Genomic DNA, 22,465 nt, shown 5'->3' with positions numbered 1-22,465 from the left:
GCAGACAGACAACAACTGTGGGTTTCTGCCCACTGAATAATCCTGGCACTGAATAATCCTGGCAACCTCTATCATGGCCAAGGAACTTTGAGTTCCTTCCTGATGATTGATGTAAGCCATTGACGTTATATTGTCTGACTGAAACCTGATAAACTGGGCTGAAGCTAACTGAGGCCAAGTCAAAAGAGCATTGATTAACAATATTAAAAATAAAACTTCTAAGTACTAAGGATACCTGCACACATCAAACCAAGATTGCACTCTGAAAGCAATCCAATAAGAGAACCCAAAAGATAAAAACAATAATAGATGTGGCGCTAAAAAAGCTAGGTATAAAATCTAAGAATTATAATTAATCAATAAAACAATAGGATATTACCTAAAAAATATATAATGAAACAGTAAAATTCAGGAGTAAAAAATCATATAATCGTGGTTAATCTAGGTAATGATAATATACTAGGTATTTGTAAGAAACTAAAAAACTAAATGAATCAGTCTAAAATTATTTAATTACACATAAATATACATACAAACATAAATAAATATAATTGACATTCACAGAACCACCGGTGGTTTGAAAAATTATTTAAAAACTTAATTAGAAACTTGCTTAAGCGTATGGTCAATGGTGATTCCACTAAAAGTTCCACTCCAAAAGATAAAATGACTTTTAGCCAAAAACAAAGTTCTGCGGAAGATCAAACAGTGGTGTAGTGCTTGAATGGTTTAGTCGTTATATAGCCAAACAGACCCGTTTGTTGCCAATGTGTCCAAACAGTCACATATATCCAATCTAGCCCGACTAGTAATACTGAGCAATAAATCAGAAAGTACCTTAAAGCTGCAGGACCTTTACCTCCGGGCAGGCTCTCTTTTGATTCAGAGTCTCAACCGGGAACGTGGATCACTTTTTCGGTGTGTGGTGACCGGGTCCCTTCTCGCAGCTGTTTCCTTTCCTTTCTCCTTCGTCGGCAAGCGTTTGGCGTGTGACGTAATCACAATCGTCACGTGGTTGAAGTCCTCCAATCAGTGAGGGGATTCCCCGCTGTCAGTTCTAGTGCGGGAGATTTGAAATCCAAACTTCTCAGAGCGCTCTGGTAGTTAGTAGTAGAAATTCACAGGTGCATCTACGCGTTTCAGCCGTATACCGGCCTTTGTCAAGATGTTTGATCCGAAGTGAACTCTACCCTTATATAGCATTCACAATTTCCTGTTAGTACTTTTGGGTCATATCTGATTGGCTAGTCACCATTCACTATTTAACCTTCATATCCATTAAAAAAAAAATTGCAGAAACAATTTGTCCTTATTAGCTGCCTAATAATTAGTTCATTTTAGTATAAAATTTATAAAATGTACATAATAATAGTGCTACTAGTTCATAGAAATACTAACGATAATATCTAAAATAATTGATAAAAACATATATAATAATAATAGAATAATTAATAAATACACTTCTATAATTTTAGACAAGATATGCATAAAACAACTAATACTCAATTCATAGTTCTAAATTAAAAGAAATACCTATATGATAATAATAATAATAATAATAAATTGTAAATGAATTTTAAACTCCATTGAATTTAATCAAATACAGCAATCCAACTAACAAATATTATAAAAACTTTTTATAAAAAACAGATCCCTGCCAATACAAAAAAATCTCTCTCTCTCTCTCTCTCTCTCTCTCTCTCTCTCTCTCTCTCTCTCTCTCTCTCTCTCTCTCTCTCTCTCTCTCTCTCTCTATATATATATATATATATATATATATATATATATATACACATATATATATATACACATATATATATATATACACATATATATATATATATACACATATCAGTGATGTGCAGTCACTAGAGGCAGGTGAGGCAGTGCTTCACTTCTCATATGGGCAAAAATATATATTTTTTTTATTGGCTTAAAAAAAAAATTGTAATTTTTTTCCCCCAGCATTTCTTTTTTCTCACAGCTATATGTTGTGCAATGAAGAGGCACAAGCAGGTCTGCCCACCATTACACAACATGCTGCGCCACCTACTGGATGCAAGTGGTTAAGATCATTGCATGGCCCATTAACTGCTTATTTGAGGCAGTCCTATTTGGGCTGAACCAATCCAGCGAGAGGCATTAGTAAGTGGAACATAGGGTTGGGGCTGGATGTTAAATCATATAAAACAAAACAAAACAGAAAAAAACAACTCTCATATTTTGTTGCTGTCCTGTGAACCTGCTAGCTTTGCTAAAGTGAAAAAGAGAGTTCTGTACTTCCCCTCTGTGCAGTGGAATGTGCCACTGTCACTTCCTGAATCCTTATACAGAGCAGGAAAAGAGGCACAGAGAGCAGTGTTTCAGCCACATCTTATTAAAGTAAGATTTTACTGAAAGGGATTCTGTTAGTGAAAATGATAATTTAATGAATGTGGTTTAGTGTTTTTTTACTCTTTTACAGCAGGGTCGTTTTTGTATTTTGTTTACTCAAACTTTACACCCACTAACTTAGCAGCTTGCCTCTGTACTTCACACTAAATTATAGACTCATTTTCTGAACTCTCTGTAGCTCTGCTGTTTTATTACTTTAAAATGCAGTGCCCCCCCCCCCCTTGTGTGTGTGTGTGTCTCTCTCTCTCTATCTATCCATCTCTCTCCTTATGTGTTGTTCTCCCCCATGGTCTCTTTCTCTCTCTGTCTCTCTTCCTCCCCCTCTGACTCTCATCCCTTATGTAATGAAAGAATCTATAAGCATAATTTGCAGCATTAAAGTAAAAAGTATGTTTTAAACATATTTTAATGGGCATGGATTTCTAGATCTCATAATCAGAGCAAGCATTGTGTTATCTGGAAAGAGTTTCTGTTACAATCCTTTTAGACTAAAATCAGATGTTTACTAAGTTGACCAGTTTTCCAAGACACCATTTAAAGGGACATGAAACCCATATGAAACCCATATGCAAATGTAAATAACTTTCCAATTTACATCTAATATCTAATTTTCTTCATTCTTTTGATGTCCTTTGTTGAAAATCATATCTAAATATGCTCAGTAACTGCTGATTGGTGGCTGCACATAGATACCTCACGTGATTGGCTCACCCATGTGCATTACTATTTCTTCAACAAAGGATATCTAAAGAATGAAGGCGTATCCTAGCCACTGCCTCACCAGCCTCTGACGTCACTGCACGTCACTGATATATATATATATATATATATATAAGTAAAACTAGATACCAACATAGGAAAAGGCTTAATGTATTCATGTATTCTAAAATTAATGTGAGAACATATATAAAAGATACAAAAAACAAGTTAATTTCAATTCCATTAAGGTTGGATCAAGTCAAAAAACATTTTAAATCATACTTTATAAAAACTTAGTAAAATATTTAAAAGTTATATATATATAAAAGGGTGTTATTAGGTGCCATTGAAACTAACATTAGCTAATAATTTCTATTAATGTAAAAATGGGTTCAAGTCAAGTTCTGCATTTAACCCCTCTGGTGCTAGTGAACCAAAATTAAAAATCAATTCTGCTTCTTTATATAAAATTAATCTTTCGTAGTCACCACCCCTACCATCATACCCACCAGTCAGTTTACTAGGATCGAAAAAAACTGCAGTAACACAGAAGACTTTGAAACCCAATCGCTGGTTTTAAAAGACAGGTTCCTAGATAAAGGTTATGACGAGAACAATGTAAATAGGGCAATTGAGAAAGCAAGGTTGAGAGATAGGGAAGAACTCCTTAGAGGTAAAGAAAGAAGTGTTCAAAATAATGACCAGGTACAGAAATTGAACATCCCTTTTATTACAAAATTTAATGCCCAACATGGTCACATAAAATCTATTTTAAATAAACACTGGCACCTTATAGGAAAGGACCACATACTAGGAGATCATGTGAAAAAACACCCTGATATAATTTACACTAAGGCAAAAAATTTGAAGAATGATTTAGCTCCAAGCATGTATAAGAGAAGTAAAAATACATTGGATGTGGACTTAACTGGGTCTAAAATACAAGTTTTTTTTCCATGCTACAGTTGTGTAGCATGTAAACATAGCACTAAATTAAAGAAAATCAGTTCAACCACCAGAAACTATACACATACCATAAAAGACATAATCAGATGTAGTGATAAGGGGGTCATTTACCTCCTCCAATGCTCTTGCAAAAAACAGTATTTAGGACAGACCCAAAGAAAATTAAGGGATAGGATTAGAGATCATGTTAATAACATTAAAAATGGTTTTGAAGGTCATTTTGTTTCTAAACATTTTAAAGAGTGCCATAATAGTAATGCTAGCGAACTCTGCTGGTGGGGTATAAAAAAGTGAAACATGATGGTAGGGGTGGTGACTATGAAAGATTAATTTTATATAAAGAAGCAGAATTGATTTTTAATTTTGGTTCACTAGCACCAGAGGGGTTAAATGCAGAACTTGACTTGAACCCATTTTTACATTAATAGAAATTATTAGCTAATGTTAGTTTTAATGGCACCTAATAACACCCTTTTATATATATAACTTTTAAATATTTTACTAAGTTTTTATAAAGTATGATTTAAAATGTTTTTTGACTTGATCCAACCTTAATGGAATTGAAATTAACTTGTTCTTTGTATCTTTTATATATGTTCTCACATTAATTTTAGAATACATTAAGCCTTTTCCTATATTGGTATCTAGTTTTACATATATATATATATATATATATATATATATATATATATATATATATATATATATATATATATATTTGTATTGGCAGGGATCTGTTTTTTATAAAAAGTTTTTATAATATTTGTTAGTTGGATTGCTGTATTTGATTAAATTCAATGGAGTTTAAAATTCATTTGATGTCCCTCTGCTTTTAATATATGTTTGTTTCTAGCAATTTTGGATTAATTTTATTCCTATTATTATGTGGATATTAGGTTAGATAAAATTTACAATTTATTATTATTATTTTTATCATATAGGTATTTCTTTTAATTTAGAACTATGAATTGAGTATTAGTTGTTTTAGGCATATCTTGTCTAAAATTATAGAAGTGTATTTATTAATTATTCTATTATTATTATATATGTTTTTATCAATTATTTTAGATATTATTGTTAGTATTTCTATGAACTAGTAGCACTATTATTATGTACATTTTATAAATGTTATTCTAAAATGATTTAATTATTAGGCAGCTAATAAGGACAAATTGTTTCTGCAACATTTTTTTTAATGGATATGAAGGTTAAATAGTGAATGGTGACTAGCCAATCAGATATGACCCAAAAGTACTAACAGGAAATTGTGAATGCTATATAAGGGTAGAGTTCACTTCGGATCAAACATCTTGACAAAGGCCGGTATACGGCTGAAACGCGTAGATGCACCTGTGAATTTCTACTACTAACTACCAGAGCGCTCTGAGAAGTTTGGATTTCAAATCTCCCGCACTAGAACTGACAGCGGGGAATCCCCTCACTGATTGGAGGACTTCAACCACGTGACGATTGTGATTACGTCACACCCCAAACGCTTGCCGACGAAGGAGAAAGGAAAGGAAACAGCTGCGAGAAGGGACCCGGTCACCACACACCGAAAAAGTGATCCACGTTCCCGGTTGAGACTCTGAATCAAAAGAGAGCCTGCCCAGAGGTAAAGGTCCTGCAGCTTTAAGGCACTTTCTGATTTATTGCTCAGTATTACTAGTCGGGCTAGATTGGATATATGTGACTGTTTGGACACATTGGCAACAAACGGGTCTGTTTGGCTATATAACGACTAAACCATTCAAGCACTACACCACTGTTTGATCTTCCGCAGAACTTTGTTTTTGGCTAAAAGTCATTTTATCTTTTGGAGTGGAACTTTTAGTGGAATCACCATTGACCATACGCTTAAGCAAGTTTCTAATTAAGTTTTTAAGTAATTTTTCAAACCACCGGTGGTTCTGTGAATGTCAATTATATTTATTTATGTTTGTATGTATATTTATGTGTAATTAAATAATTTTAGACTGATTCATTTAGTTTTTTAGTTTCTTACAAATACCTAGTATATTATCATTACCTAGATTAACCACGATTATATGATTTTTTACTCCTGAATTTTACTGTTTCATTATATATTTTTTAGGTAATATCCTATTGTTTTATTGATTAATTATAATTCTTAGATTTTATACCTACCTTTTTTAGCGCCACATCTATTATTGTTTTTATCAAAAGATGATGATTGCCCTCAGCTCTAGGATATTTATGGGAAGAACCGATTCCTCCCGAGTCCATAGACCCTGAGCCCTTAAAGAGCACCAGACAGCTCCCCATCCCAGCAGACTGGCATCCGAGGTCACAATCACCCAGGTAGGTCTGCGAAAACAGGTTCACTGGGAGAGAATATCCTGAGACAACCACCACGGGAGAGAATCTCTTGTCTCCTGCTCTAAAACAATCCTTGGAGACAGATCCCCATAATCCCCATTCCATGGTCTGAGCATGCATAACTGCAGAGGCCTGAGATGAAACCGAGCAAACGGAATGATGTCCATGACTGACACCATTAGACCAATAACCTCCATACACTGAGCCACTGATGGCCGAGAAGAGGACTGGAGAGAGAGACATGAGTTGAAGATCTTTGTTCTTCTTGCTTCTGTCAGAAAAATCTTCATTTCTAGGGAATCTATTATGGTTCCCAAAAATACCACCCTTGTAGCCAGAATCAAGGAACTTTTCCCAAATTCACCTTCCAACCGTGGGATTTCAAAAAAGATAACAATAACTCTGTGTGGGAGTTTGCTTGTTGAAAAAATGGGGCCTGAACCAGAATGTCGTCCAGATAAGGCGCCACTGCAACACCCCGCAAATCTCAGAAACCTTTGATGGTCCCTGTGGATGGGAATATGCAGATATGCATCCTTTAAATTCACTGTGGTCATGAACTGACCCTCCTGAACCAAAGGAAGAATAGAACGAATAGTTTCCATCTTGAAAGACGGAACTCTGAGAAACTTGTTTACGCTCTTGAGATCTAAAATAGGTCTGAAAGTTCCCTCTTTTTTGGGAACGACAAACAGATTGGAATAGAATCCCAGACCCTCCCCCTGAACCGGAACAGGAACTATTACCCCCATTTCCGAAAGATCCTGAACACAATGTAAGAACACCTCTCTTTTTATCTGGTCTACAGATAACCTGGAGAGAAGAAACTTGCCCCTGGGAGGAAAAGTCTTGAACTCTAACTGGTATCCCTGGGACAAGATGTCTACCGCCCAGGGATCCGGAACATCCCGAACCCAAGCTTGAGCAAAACAAGAAAGTCTGCCCACCACAAGATCCACTCCCAGATCGGGGGCAGATCCTTCATGCTGACTTTGAGTCAGCAACAGGCTTCTTAGATTGCTTCCCCTTGCTCCAGGACTGATTGGACTTTCAAGAGGGCTTAGACTGCTCCTGCTTGGAGGAGGAAGACTTACCAGAGAAGTTACGAAAGGAACGAAAATTACTCTGACAACCCTTCTGTTTATTTTGCTTATCCTGAGGGATAGAATGCCCCTTCCCTCCTGTAATATCAGAAATAATCTCAGCTAAACCCGGCCCAAACAAGGTTTTACCCTTGTAAGGAATGGACAAAAGCTTAGATTTAGAGGACACATCTGCAGACCGGGACTTCAACCATAAGGCTCTGCGTGCTAGAACAGCAAAGCCAGAAATCTTTGCTCCCAACTTGATGACCTGTAAGGAAGCATCCACAATAAAGGAATTGGCCAACTTCAGAGCCTTGATCCTACCCTGAATCTCCTCAAAATGAGTATCTTGCTGAATTGAATCAGAAAACACATCAAACTCATATGCTGCAGCACTGGTGACGGTAGCAATACACACCGCAGGCTGCTATTGTAACCCCTGGTGAACATACATTCTTTTAATCAATGCCTCCAACTTCTTATCCATAGAATCCTTAAAGGAACAGCTGTCCTCAATGGGAATGGTGGTTCTCTTAGCCAAGTTGGAAATTGCTCCCTCCACCTTGGGAACCGTCTGCCAATATTACTTGATAGAATCGGCAAATGGAAACATCTTCTTAAAAATTGGAGAAGGGGAAAAAGGAATCCCAGGCTTCTCCCACTCCCAGGCAATAATCTCTGAAACACGATCTGGAACAGGAAACACTTCCACCGCAGAAGGAACGTCAAAAAATGTATTAAGCTTACTAGACTTCTTAGAAGTAACTATGACTATTGAGTTATCCAAGGTAGCCAAAACCTCCTTAAGTAACAAACGGAGGTGTTCTGGCTTAAACCTGAAGGAAACAACCTCAGAATCAGAAGAAGGAATTACACTGTTAAAATCTGAGACTTCACCCTCAGACTCTACAGAAGTATCTTCCTCTTCAGACCTAAGGGAAGAAATATTCTACATAACTGCAACTGAATCAGAAACCTTAAACTTCCTTTTGCGCTTCCCCTGCAACATAGGAAAAGCAGACAAAGCCTCAGATACCCCCGGGGATATATGAGTAGCCACGCCTTGCAATGAAAATCCCACCTGAGAGTAAACACAGGACACTGCATGAGAAGAGGATAAGGATTGGGACGTTTGAGGAGAAAGCTGCGGTACAGCTTGAACAGGAGACCCCTGAACAACATCCGCCTTAGATAATGATGGCTCAGATTCAAAAATCCTATCCCTGTAATGCAGTGTTCTCTCAATACATGAGGAACAAAAAAGGGATTGGTGGTCCACATTTGCATCAAAACATAAAGTACAAGTAACAGCTTGCAGGTCCTCTTGGTCCATCTTTCCCCTACAATGAATAAAACAAATAGCAAAAAAAAATTTTTTAATTAAACGTTACTGTCTCTTTAAAACAAAAAACATAATTTATGTAAGAACTTACCTGATAAATTCATTTCTTTCATATTGGCAAGAGTTCATGAGCTAGTGACATATGGGATATACAATCCTACCAGGAGGGGCAAAGTTTCCCAAACCTCAAAATGCCTATAAATACACCCCTCACCACACCCACAATTCAGTTTAACGAATAGCCAAGCAGTGGGGTGATAAAGAAAGGAGTAGAAAGCATCAACAAAGGAAATTTGGAAATAATTGTGCTTTATACAAAAAAACATAACCCCCATAAAAAGGGTGGGCCTCATGGACTCTTGCCAATATGAAAGAAATGAATTTATCAGGTAAGTTCTTACATAAATTATGTTTTCTTTCATGTAATTGGCAAGAGTCCATGAGCTAGTGACATATGGGATATCAATACCCAAGATGTGGATCTCCACTCAAGAGTCACTAGAGAGGGAGGGAATAAAAATAAAAACAGCCATATACCGCTGAAAAAATTAGTCCACAACCCAAAAAAAATAAGTTTATTTCCATTTGAAAGAAAAAAACTTAAATCAAAAGCAGAAGAATCAAACTGAAACAGCTGCCTGAAGAACTTTTCTACCAAAAACTGCTTCCGAAGAAGCAAATACATCAAAACAGTAGAATTTAGTAAATGTATGCAAAGTGGACCAAGTTGCTGCTTTGCAAATCAGATCAACTGAAGCTTCATTCTTAAAAGCCCACGAAGTGGAGACTGATCTAGTAGAATGAGCTGTAATTCTCTGAGGCGGGGCTTGACCCGACTCCAAATAAGCTTGATGAATCAAATGCTTTAACCAAGAGGCCAAGGAAATAGCAGAGGCCTTCTGACCTTTCCTAGGACCAGAAAATATAACAAATAGACTAGAAGTCTTCCTGAAATATTTAGTAGCTTCAACATAATATGTCAAAGCTCTCACCACATCCAAAGAATGTAAGGATCTTTCCAAAGGATTCTTAGGATTAGGACACAAGGAAGGGACAACAATTTCTCTACTAATGTTTTTAGAATTCACAACCTTAGGTAAAAATTCAAATGAAGTCCGCAAAACTGCCTTATCCTGATGAAAAATCAGAAAAGGAGATTCACAAGAAAGAGCAGATAGCTCAGAAACTCTTCTAGCAGAAGAGATGGCCAAAAGGAACAACACTTTCCAAGAAAGTAGTTTAATGCCCAAAGAATGCATAGGCTCAAATGGAGGAGCCTGGAAAGCCTTCAGAACCAAATTAAGACTCCAAGGAGGAGAAATTGATTTAATGACAGGCTTAATACGAACTAAAGCCTGTACAAAACAGTGTATATCAGGAAGTATAGCAATCTTTCTGTGAAAAAAAACAGAAAGAGCGGAGATTTGTCCTTTCAAGGAACTTGCAGACAAACCCTTATCCAGACCATCCTGAAGAAACTGTAAAATTTTAGGAATTCTAAAAGAATGCCAAGAAAATTTATGAGAAGAACACCATGAAATGTAAGTCTTCCAAACTCTATAATAAATCTTTCTAGAGACAGATTTACGAGCTTGTAACATAGTATTAATCACTGAGTCCGAGAAACCTCTATGACTTAAAACTAAGCGTTCAATTTCCATACCTTCAAATTGAATGATTTGAGATCCTGATGGAAAAACAGACCTTGAGATAGTAGGTCCAGCCATAACGGAAGTGGCCAAGGCGGGCAACTGGACATCTGAACCAGATCCGCATACCAAAACCTGTGTGGCCATGCTGGCGCCACCAGCAACACAAATGATTGTTCCATGATGATTTTGGAAATCACTCTTGGAAGGAGAACTAGAGGCGGGAAGATGTAAGCAGGATGATAACACCAAGGAAGTGTCAGCGAATCCACTGCTTCCGCCTGAACATCCCTGGACCTGGACAGGTATCTGGGAAGTTTCTTGTTTAGATGAGAGGCCATGAGATCTATCTCTGGAAGACCCCACATCTGAACAATCTGAGAAAACACATCTGGATGGAGAGACCACTCCCCTGGATGTAAAGTCTGGCGGCTGAGATAATCCGCTTCTCAATTGTCTACACCTGGGATATGCACCGCAGAGATTAGACAGGAGCTGGATTCTGCCCAAACAAGTATTCGAGATACTTCTTTGATAGCTTGGGGACTGTGAGTCCCACCCTGATGATTGACATATGCCACTGTTGTGATATTGTCTGTCTGAAAACAAATGAACGGTTCTCTCTTTAACAGAGGCCAAAACTGAAGAGCTCTGAGAATTGCACAGAGTTCTAAAATATTTATTGGTAATCTCGCCTCTTGAGATTTCCAAACCCCTTGTGCTGTCAGAGATCCTCAAACAGCTCCCCAACCTGAGAGACTCGCATCTGTTGTGATCACAGTCCCGGTTGGCCGAACAAAAGAAGCCCCTTGAACTAAACGATGGTGATCTATCCACCATGTCAAAGAGTGTCGTACATTGGGATTTAAGGATATTAATTTTGATATCTTTGTATAATCCCTGCACCATTGATTCAGCATACAAAGCTGAAGAGGTCTCATGTGAAAACGAGCAAAGGGGATCGCCTCCGATGCTGCAGTCATGAGACCTAAATCTTCCATGCACATAGCCACTGAAGGGAATGACTGAGACTGAAGGTGCGGCAGGCTGCAACCAATTTTAAACGTCTCTTGTCTGTTAGAGACAGAGTCATGGACACTGAATCTATCTGGAAGCCTAAAAAGGTGACCCTTGTCTGAGGAATCAAGAAACTCTTTGGTAAATTGATCCTCCAACCATGTTTCCGAAGAAACAACACTAGTTGATTCGTGTGAGATTCTGCAGAACGTAAAGACTGAGCTAGTACCAAGATATCGTTCAAATAAGGAAACACAGCAATACCCTGTTCTCTGATTACAGAGAGTAGGGCACCCAGAACCTTTGAAAAGATTCTTGGAGCTGTTGCTAGGCCAAATGGAAGAGCAACAAATTGGTAATGCTTGTCTAGAAAAGAGAATTTCAGAAACTGATAATGTTCTGGATGAATTGGAATATGAAGGTATGCATCCTGCAAGTCTATTGTGGACATATAATGTCCTTGCTGAACAAAAGGCAGAATAGTCCTTATAGTCACCATCTTGAAAGTTGGTACTCTTACATAACGATTCAAAATTTTCAGATCCAGAACTGGTCTGAATAAATTTTCCTTCTTTGGGACAATGAATAGATTTGAATAAAACCCCAAACCTTGTTCCAGAAGAGGAACTGGCATGATTACCCCTGAAGACTCCAGGTCTGAAACACACTTCACGTGAGAGAAAAAATCTTCTCACAGGAGGTCTTACTCTGAATCCTATTCGATACCCTTGAGAGACAATGCTCTGAATCCATTGATTTTGAACAGATTTTATCCAAATATCCTTGAAAAACCTTAATCTGCCCCCTACCAACTGAGCTGGAATGAGGGCCGCACCTTCATGCGGACTTAGAGGCTGACTTTGGTTTCCTAAAAGGCTTGGATTTATTCCAATTTGAGGAAGGCTTCCAATTGGAGGCAGATTCCTTGGGGGAAGGATTGAGTTTTTGTTCCTTATTCTGACGAAAGGAACGAAAATGGTTAGAAGCCTTAGATTTAGATTTACCCTTAGGTTTTTTATCCTGAGGCAAAAAACTCCCTTTCCCCCAGTAACAGTTGAAATAATAGAATCCAACTGGGAACCAAATAAATTATCTTGGAAAGAAAGTGTAAGGGATACTGTGCCTTTAATTCATTCTACCTGTTAATTGGGTAAATCCCCTTTAAATAGCAAGAACAACTAAGCATCATTGCTTAGTTATTCTAATTCGTTTCTACGAACACCTGAGTGCCAAGCCTCTTTTCCAAGTTCAGTAAGCTGAATCTCTCATCTCTGCACGACTAAGCTGTGTCATTACCAGCTCCACTACAGGACAGGATTCCTCACTTACCTTCCTTCAACTTACTGGAGATTGAGTATTTCGACCTGGCAAGCTGTACTTTACTCCTAATCCTTAAACAGCAAGTATTTACATTTTACTTTGTTTATTGCCTTCCATGCAGTATTGAACTACATTTCCCAGAAGGCCTCTGGACTAAAACCGGAACTTCCTGTTAAACACAAACCAGTGTCTCACAGCACAGCTCAATACCAGAGTGCTGACAGGTAAAAGGGATAACTCTCTGCTGGGGAATAAGGTATCAAATTGAGACATTAACAACTATCTTTGCCTAATACATTTCTGGGAAACTGAAAGCATTTCAACATCTCTGCTTTATCGATGTATTGTGGAACTGTTTAATAAGACTACTAAGCCTTTATACTTTATAATATTCTGTGATAATCAAACAATATATCTGCTTATAATTTCTCCTCAGTTGTTTTTCACAAAAGGATAGCTAAGTTAAATTACATTTCATTCCTGATATTTGATACTCTGAATTCCACATCTATTTGCCATTTCTTTTTCTTTTATAAACTCTAACAGAACCACATTAGTTTTGGTTCTTATGACACAATCATTCTATATTAACGCACTGCTGTATCAGATTGCCTTAAAGAAATTGGGTACTCATTACTAGCAGTGATACAAACATATTATAATATCTGTATTTTGTGTTCCTTTATTGGATATTCCTTACATAATAACTAAGCCTAAAAGATGGAACTGGAACCAACAGATATCCCACAAATCGTTTATAACCTATCTGTGTCCGTGTGATTGATGGTTCACCCATAACTACAGGTCCTGTTACACATCAAACCATACCCATTCACATGTCCTCATTTGGTCATAGCGAATTCATTTCATTTGATGTTTTACCCTCTCCAAACTATCCTGTAGTATTAGGAATTAACTGGTTGCAACAACACAATCCACTTATACAATGGTTACCTGCACATATTAAGTTTAACTCACAATTCTGTATTGAACATTGCACCAATAACCAAACTTGTCTAAATATTGAGTCATCAGAATCTCCAATTCCTACGGAGTATTCTAACTTCAAGGATGTATTTAGCAAGACTGAAGCTGAAAACCTACCACCACATAGACAGTACGACTGTCCCATCGATTTACAGCCCGGAGCAGCCATCCCATATGGACACCTTTATCCACTCAGTCAGCCGGAACTTGAGCATCTCAAGGCTTACCTGGAAGAAAACCTCAGGAAGGGGTTTATTAGACCATCTACTTCCCCAGCAGGAGCTGGCATTTTCTTCGTGCGCAATAAGGATTCATCTATCAGACCTATCATCGATTACCGACAATTAAATAAAGTAACGATCAAGAATCGCTATCCGCTACCGCTTATACCAGAGCTCATTGAGCGTCCGTCAGAAGCCACCATATACACCAAATTGGATTTAAGAGGAGCCTACAACCTCATCAGGATTAAAGAAGGGCATGAGTGGCTAACTGCTTTTAGAACCCGATATAGCTTATATGAATACCTCGTTATGCCATTTGGGTTGTGTAACGCCCCTGCCACATTTCAGCACTTTATTAATGATATTTTTCACGATCTCTTGGATACTAGTGTTGTTATATACTTGGACGACATTTTAATTTATTCAAAGAATTATACTGATCACGTAGATCATGTAACAGAAGTACTCCGACGATTAAGATTACACAAACTATATGCGAAACCTGAAAAATGTTTGTTCCATACTGACAAAGTAACTTTCCTGGGATATAATTTATCCCCAACAGGCATTGAAATGCAACAAGAAAAGGTTGAGGCTGTTTCCAATTGGGAAATACCTAAGACCAGGAAAGACCTTCAGAGATTCCTGGGTTTCTCAAATTATTATAGGAAGTTTATTAGAGATTTCTCAAAAGTTGCTAAACCTCTAACAAAGTTGACTAGTATATCTATTCCATTTCAATGGACTTCAGAAGCTGATGTAGCATTTAACACCTTAAAAAGCCTTTTTACTACAGCACCTATTCTGACATTTCCAAATCCTTCATTCTACTATATCTTAGAAGTCGATTCCTCTGACTTCGCAATTGGGGCTGTATTATCCCAACAAAAGGATCCCATTAGTCCCTTACACCCCATCTCTTATTATTCCAAAGTTATGACACCAGCAGAGAGGAATTATCCGATCGGAGACAAAGAACTTCTTGCTATAAAACAGGCTCTTGAATACTGGAGACATCTTTTAGAAGGAACAATACACCCTATCAAGATTTACACTGACCATAAAAACCTCCAATATTTACAATCAAACAAAACATTATCCGCAAGACAAGTTCGTTGGAGCCTCTACTTTTCTAGATTCTCTTTTAACATTATTTATAGACCAGCGAATAGAAATGGGAAGGCGGACGCGCTTTCAAGGTTACCTCAGAAACCTGAACCCCAAAACTATCCAACGGAGATTATTCCTAAACACCATTTCATTGGTCTCACTGACACCTTTATGTCAGAACTAAAAAGGCATACCAGTCAAGAGACCGAACAAGATCACTCAACACATCAAATCAAGTCTGGGATTTACTATCACAAAGGGAGGATCTATGTACCTGTTTCACTGAGAACAAAACTTCTACAGATCCATCATGATACTCCCCTTTCGGGACACCCTGGAATCCAACGTACTCTAGAGTTACTCAAAAGGTCTTTTTGGTGGCCAAAGATGAGAGAGAGCGTTCAACAACACATTCAAACTTGCATTATATGCAACACATCCAAACCAGAGAGAAAACCTCCGTATGGGTTACTCATGTCACTCCCTATACCCACCAAACCATGGCAACATCTATCGATGGACTTTATCGTTGACTTACCTCCATCAAAAAATCAAACTACGATTTTTGTGGTAGTAGACATTTTCACAAAAATGGCCCATTTCCTACCTTTCCACAAATTGCCAACATCCGCTGAAACATCTCAATTGTTCTTAGACAACATAGTAAAACTTCATGGAATACCTTCTATCCTCACAACAGATAGAGGAACACAGTTCACCTCTAGGTTTTGGTCAAAATTATGTGATCTCACTCAAATAGATCATAGATTTTCTACCTCATTCCATCCACAAACAAATGGCCAGGCAGAACGCGTGAATCAGTGGTTGGAACAATACATAAGATGCTTTTGTTCCTTCCATCAAAACAATTGGGTTGACTTCATATCTACCGCTGAGTTCGCTTACAATAACTCTATTAATTCATCAACAAAACTCACACCATTTTTTGCTAACTATGGATATCATCCCACCTTTCTACTGGACTCAAATGACGACTTAAATTTTCCTCTGGTGGATGACTTACACAATTCACTAGTTGATAATTTCAACTTCATTCACCGGAATATCGAGGACTCGCAAGCTGCACAAAAAAAGTTTTATGATTTACGCAGAAGATCCCCTCCAAATTACTCCATTGGAGAGAAGGTTTGGTTGTCCACAAAAAACCTGAAGCTACAATTACCCAGTAAAAAGTTGGCAAGTCTTTTCATCGGTCCATATCGCATTAAAGGTATAGTTAATCAAAATGCTGTCACTCTCGAACTTCCTGATAGCCTTCGTATTCACCCAACTGTACATGTGTCACTTCTAAAGCCTTATATGGAGCAGAGGGAGACCACCATTTTACTACCTCCTCCTCCACTCCTCCTCGACCCAGATGAGTTTGAAGTTCAATCCATTCTGGACTCCAGATTGCGTCAGGGTACCTTACAATATCTTATTCGGTGGAAGAATTTCTCTTCCGATGAGGATTCTTGGGAACCTGCTTCTAATATCAATGCTCCCAGGTTGATCTCTTCTTTTCATCGCCGTCACCCCGACAGACCTCATCCAACCGCTGTGGAACAGCGTCCTTGAGTGGGGGGTCCTGTAAGGGATACTGTGCCTTTAATTCATTCTACCTGTTAATTGGGTAAATCCCCTTTAAATAGCAAGAACAACTAAGCATCATTGCTTAGTTATTCTAATTCGTTTCTACGAACACCTGAGTGCCAAGCCTCTTTTCCAAGTTCAGTAAGCTGAATCTCTCATCTCTGCACGACTAAGCTGTGTCATTACCAGCTCCACTACAGGACAGGATTCCTCACTTACCTTCCTTCAACTTACTGGAGATTGAGTATTTCGACCTGGCAAGCTGTACTTTACTCCTAATCCTTAAACAGCAAGTATTTACATTTTACTTTGTTTATTGCCTTCCATGCAGTATTGAACTACATTTCCCAGAAGGCCTCTGGACTAAAACCGGAACTTCCTGTTAAACACAAACCAGTGTCTCACAGCACAGCTCAATACCAGAGTGCTGACAGGTAAAAGGGATAACTCTCTGCTGGGGAATAAGGTATCAAATTGAGACATTAACAACTATCTTTGCCTAATACATTTCTGGGAAACTGAAAGCATTTCAACATCTCTGCTTTATCGATGTATTGTGGAACTGTTTAATAAGACTACTAAGCCTTTATACTTTATAATATTCTGTGATAATCAAACAATATATCTGCTTATAATTTCTCCTCAGTTGTTTTTCACAAAAGGATAGCTAAGTTAAATTACCTTTCATTCCTGATATTTGATACTCTGAATTCCACATCTATTTGCCATTTCTTTTTCTTTTATAAACTCTAACAGAACCACATTAGTTTTGGTTCTTATGACACAATCATTCTATATTAACGCACTGCTGTATCAGATTGCCTTAAAGAAATTGGGTACTCATTACTAGCAGTGATACAAACATATTATAATATCTGTATTTTGTGTTCCTTTATTGGATATTCCTTACAGAAAGAGATAGTAATCTAGATTTAGATGTCATATCAGCATTCCAGGATTTAAGCCACAAAGCTCTTCTAGCTAAAATAGCTAAAGACATGGATCTAACATCAATTATGATAATATCGAAAATAGCATCACAAATAAAATTATTAGCATATTGCAGTAAGCGAATAATGCTAGATAAGTCAGAATCCAATTCCTGTTGTGCTAAATTCTCCAACCAGAAAGTTGATGCAGCCGCAACATCAGCCAAAGAAATTGCAGGTCTGAGAAGATGACCTGAATATAAATAGGCCTTCCTTAGATAAGATTCAAGTTTCCTATCTAAAGGATCCTTAAAGGAAGTACTATCTTCCATAGGAATAGTGGTACGTTTAGCAAGAGTAGAAATAGCCCCATCAACTTTGGGGATCTTTTCCCAAAACTCTATAGATTTTGCTGGTAAAGGATACAATTTTTTAAACCTTGAAGAAGGAATAAAAGAAGTACCTGGCTTATTCCATTCCTTAGAAATCATATCAGAAATAGCATCAGGAATAGGCTTAAAAACAGCATTTAAACATTTATTAGACTGAACGTCAAGAGGACTGGTTACCTCAATATCCAAAGTAATTAACACTTCTTTTAATAAAGAAAGCATATACTCAATTTTAAATAAATAAGTAGATTTGTCAGTGTCAATGTCTGAGGAAGGATCTTCTGAATCAGATAGATCCTCATCAGAAGAGGATAAATTATTATGTTGTTGGTCATTTGAAATTTCAACTAAATGAGAAGTTTTAAAAGACCTTTTATGTTTATTTGAAGGTGGAAATGCAGACAAAGCCTTCAGAATAGAATCAGAAACAAATTCTTTAACATTTACAGGTATATCATGCACATTAGAAGTTGAAGGAACTGCAACTGGCAATGTACTATTACTAATGGATACACTATCTGCATGTAAAAATTTATCATGACAACTATTATAAGTGACATTCGGCGAGATAATTTCTACAATTTACAACAAATGCACTTAGCTTTGGTTGAACCGATGTCAGGCAGCAATGTTCCAGTAGAAGCTTCTGAGGCAGGATCAGGTTGAGACATCTTGCACAATGTAAGATAAAAAACAACATATAAAGTAAAATTATCTATTTCCTTATATGACAGTTTCAGGAATGGGAAAAAATGCAAATAGCATAGCCCTCTGATAGAAAAAAGCAAGAGGCAAACATCAATGGGGTATTGAAATAATAAAAAAGTTTGGAGCCAAGTATGACGCACAACATAACTAAACTTTTTTGGCGCTAAAAAAATAACCAGAAATGACATACTCGCGTCACTAATCAAGTATGACGCCGGAAGTGACGAACTTGCGTCATAGACGTACTTTTCCGCGCCAAAAAAATTTTAGCTCCAAGAATGATGCAATAAAATTTAGCATTTGTCGCACCTGCGGGCCTGATAACGCCCGCAATTTGTAAGAAGTAGTCAATTGAAAAAAAGACTAAACCCCAGGTAAAAAATAAATTTCATATTTAAAAGATGTTTATATTTCCCAAATATGAAACTGACAGTCTGCAGAAGGAAATACATGAACCTGACTCATGGCAAATATAAGTACAATACATATATTTAGAACTTTATATAAATGCATAAATTGCCAAACCATAGCTGAGGTGTCTTAAGAAAAAAAAACATACTTACCAAAAGACACCCATCCACATATAGCAGATAGCCAAACCAGTACTAAAACAGTTATTAGTAGAGGTAATGGTAAATTGAGAGTATATCGTCGATCTGAAAAGGGAGGTAGGAGATGAATCTCTACGACCGATAACAGAGAACCTATGAAATAGACCCCTGTTAGGGAAATCATTGTATTCAATAAGTGATACTCCCTTCATGTCCCTCTGACATTCGCTGTACTCTGAGAGGAATCGGGCTTCAACAATGCTGAGAAGCGCATATCAACGTAGAAATCTTAGCACAAACTTACTTCACCACCTCCATAGGAGGCAAAGTTTGTAAAACTGAATTGTGGGTGTGGTGAGGGGTGTATTTATAGGCATTTTGAGGTTTGGGAAACTTTGCCCCTCCTGGTAGGATTGTATATCCCATATGTCACTAGCTCATGGACTCTTGCCAATAACATGAAAGAAAGTAATTCTAAAATTACTGCAAAAACTATAGCTCTAAATGAAATCAAGCACCTCTACACCTCAGCCAGCTTTGCTGAGGTGCCTATCTGACCGCCTGGATACCGGAGGAAAAATGACCACTCCTGTCAGTAAAAACGATCCGGACTCAACCCCCTCTCAAACAAGTGACTGCTCACACAGACCGCAACCTCAGAGAAAAAATTCACCCTTCCGATACCAGAAAGTAACAGAAGAAAAGCGCGCAATACAAAACCACGCCAAACAAGCCCCGCCCCTCGTGGGCGTACCTACACAACCTCCTGGCCGGTATGACACTCAATTGTCTGAGAAACAGCCGTCGGGAGTACTCAAAAAAAACGGAACCACCAAAATCTGAGACCTAATAAATGTGAATAAAAAATCCTCTCGCAGTACCCCACTAACTGCCACATAAAAAACCTGCACACAAGCAGGAATAATGTCCCAAATAAACTATACAAGTGCCAAACTTTCTGCTCACATCCAGAAAATAACAATCTGCCCGGCAGCAAGGCAGCTCACAAGGTTTGAAAGGCATTATCCCTCACATGGACCTGTGGAAAAAACATAATTTATGTAAGAACTTACCTGATAAATTCATTTCTTTCATATTAGCAAGAGTCCATGAGCTAGTGACGTATGGGATATACATTCCTACCAGGAGGGGCAAAGTTTCCCAAACCTTAAAATGCCTATAAATACACCCCTCACCACACCCACAATTCAGTTTAACGAATAGCCAAGAAGTGGGGTGATAAGAAAAAAGTGCGAAAGCATATAAAATAAGGAATTGGAATAATTGTGCTTTATACAAAAAAATCATAACCACCACAAAAAAGGGCGGGCCTTATGGACTCTTGCTAATATGAAAGAAATGAATTTATCAGGTAAGTTCTTACATAAATTATGTTTTCTTTCATGTAATTAGCAAGAGTCCATGAGCTAGTGACGTATGGGATAATGACTACCCAAGATGTGGATCTTTCCACACAAGAGTCACTAGAGAGGGAGGGATAAAATAAAGACAGCCAATTCCTGCTGAAAATAATCCACACCCAAAATAAAGTTTAATGAAAAACATAAGCAGAAGATTCAAACTGAAACCGCTGCCTGAAGTACTTTTCTACCAAAAACTGCTTCAGAAGAAGAAAATACATCAAAATGGTAGAATTTGGTAAAAGTATGCAAAGAGGACCAAGTTGCCGCTTTGCAAATCTGATCAACCGAAGCTTCATTCCTAAACGCCCAGGAAGTAGAAACTGACCTAGTAGAATGAGCTGTAATCCTCTGAGGCGGAGTTTTACCCGCCTCAACATAGGCAAGATGAATTAAAGATTTCAACCAAGATGCCAAAGAAATGGCAGAAGTTTTCTGGCCTTTCTAGAACCGGAAAAGATAACAAATAAACTAGAAGTCTTTCGGAAAGACTTAGTAGCTTCAACATAATATTTCAAAGCTCTAACAATATCCAAAGAATGCAACGATTTCTCCTTAGAATTCTTAGGATTAGGACATAATGAAGGAACCACAATGTCTCTACTAATGTTGTTGGAATTCACAACTTAGGTAAAAATTCAAAAGAAGTTCGCAACACCGCCTTATCCTGATGAAAAATCAGAAAAGGAGACTCACAAGAAAGAGCAGATAATTCAGAAACTCTTCTGGCAGAAGAGATGGCCAAAAGGAACAAAACTTTCCAAGAAAGTAATTTAATGTCCAATGAATGCATAGGTTCAAATGGAGGAGCTTGAAGAGCCCCCAGAACCAAATTCAAACTCCAAGGAGGAGAAATTTACTTAATGACAGGCTTTATACGAACCAAAGCTTGTACAAAACAATGAATATCAGGAAGAATAGCAATCTTTCTGTGAAAAAGAACAGAAAGAGCAGAGATTTGTCCTTTCAAGGAACTTGCAGACAAACCCTTATCTAAACCATCCTGAAGAAACTGTAATATTCTCGGTATTCTAAAAGAATGCCAAGAAAAATGATGAGAAAGACACCAAGAAATATAAGTCTTCCAGACTCTATAATATATCTCTCTGGATACAGATTTACGAGCCTGAAACATAGTATTAATCACAGAGTCAGAGAAACCTCTTTGACCAAGAATCAAGCGTTCAATCTCCATACCTTTAAATTTAAGGATTTCAGATCCTGATGGAAAAAAGGACCTTGAGACAGAAGGTCTGGTCTTAACGGAAGAGTCCACGGTTGGCAAGAGGCCATCCGGACAAGATCCGCATACCAAAACCTGTGAGGCCATGCCGGAGCTACCAGCAGAACAAACGAGCATTCCTTCAGAATCTTGGAGATTACTCTTGGAAGAAGAACTAGAGGCAGAAAGATATAGGCAGGATGATACTTCCAAGGAAGTGATAATGCATCCACTGCCTCCGCCTGAGGATCCCGGGATCTGGACAGATACCTGGGAAGTTTCTTGTTTAGATGAGAAGCCATCAGATCTATTTCTGGAAGTTCCCACATTTGAATAATCTGAAGAAATACCTCTGGGTGAAGAGACCATTCGCCCGGATGCAACGTTTGGCGACTGAGATAATCCGCTTTCCAATTGTCCATACCTGGGATATGAACCGCAGAGATTAGACAGGAGCTGGATTCCGCCCAAACCAAAATTCGAGATACTTCTTTCATAGCCAGAGGACTGTGAGTC

Source organism: Bombina bombina, chromosome 6, assembly GCF_027579735.1.
Source record: "Bombina bombina isolate aBomBom1 chromosome 6, aBomBom1.pri, whole genome shotgun sequence".
Taxonomy (NCBI): domain Eukaryota; kingdom Metazoa; phylum Chordata; class Amphibia; order Anura; family Bombinatoridae; genus Bombina; species Bombina bombina.
This window is presented reverse-complemented; position numbering follows the sequence as displayed.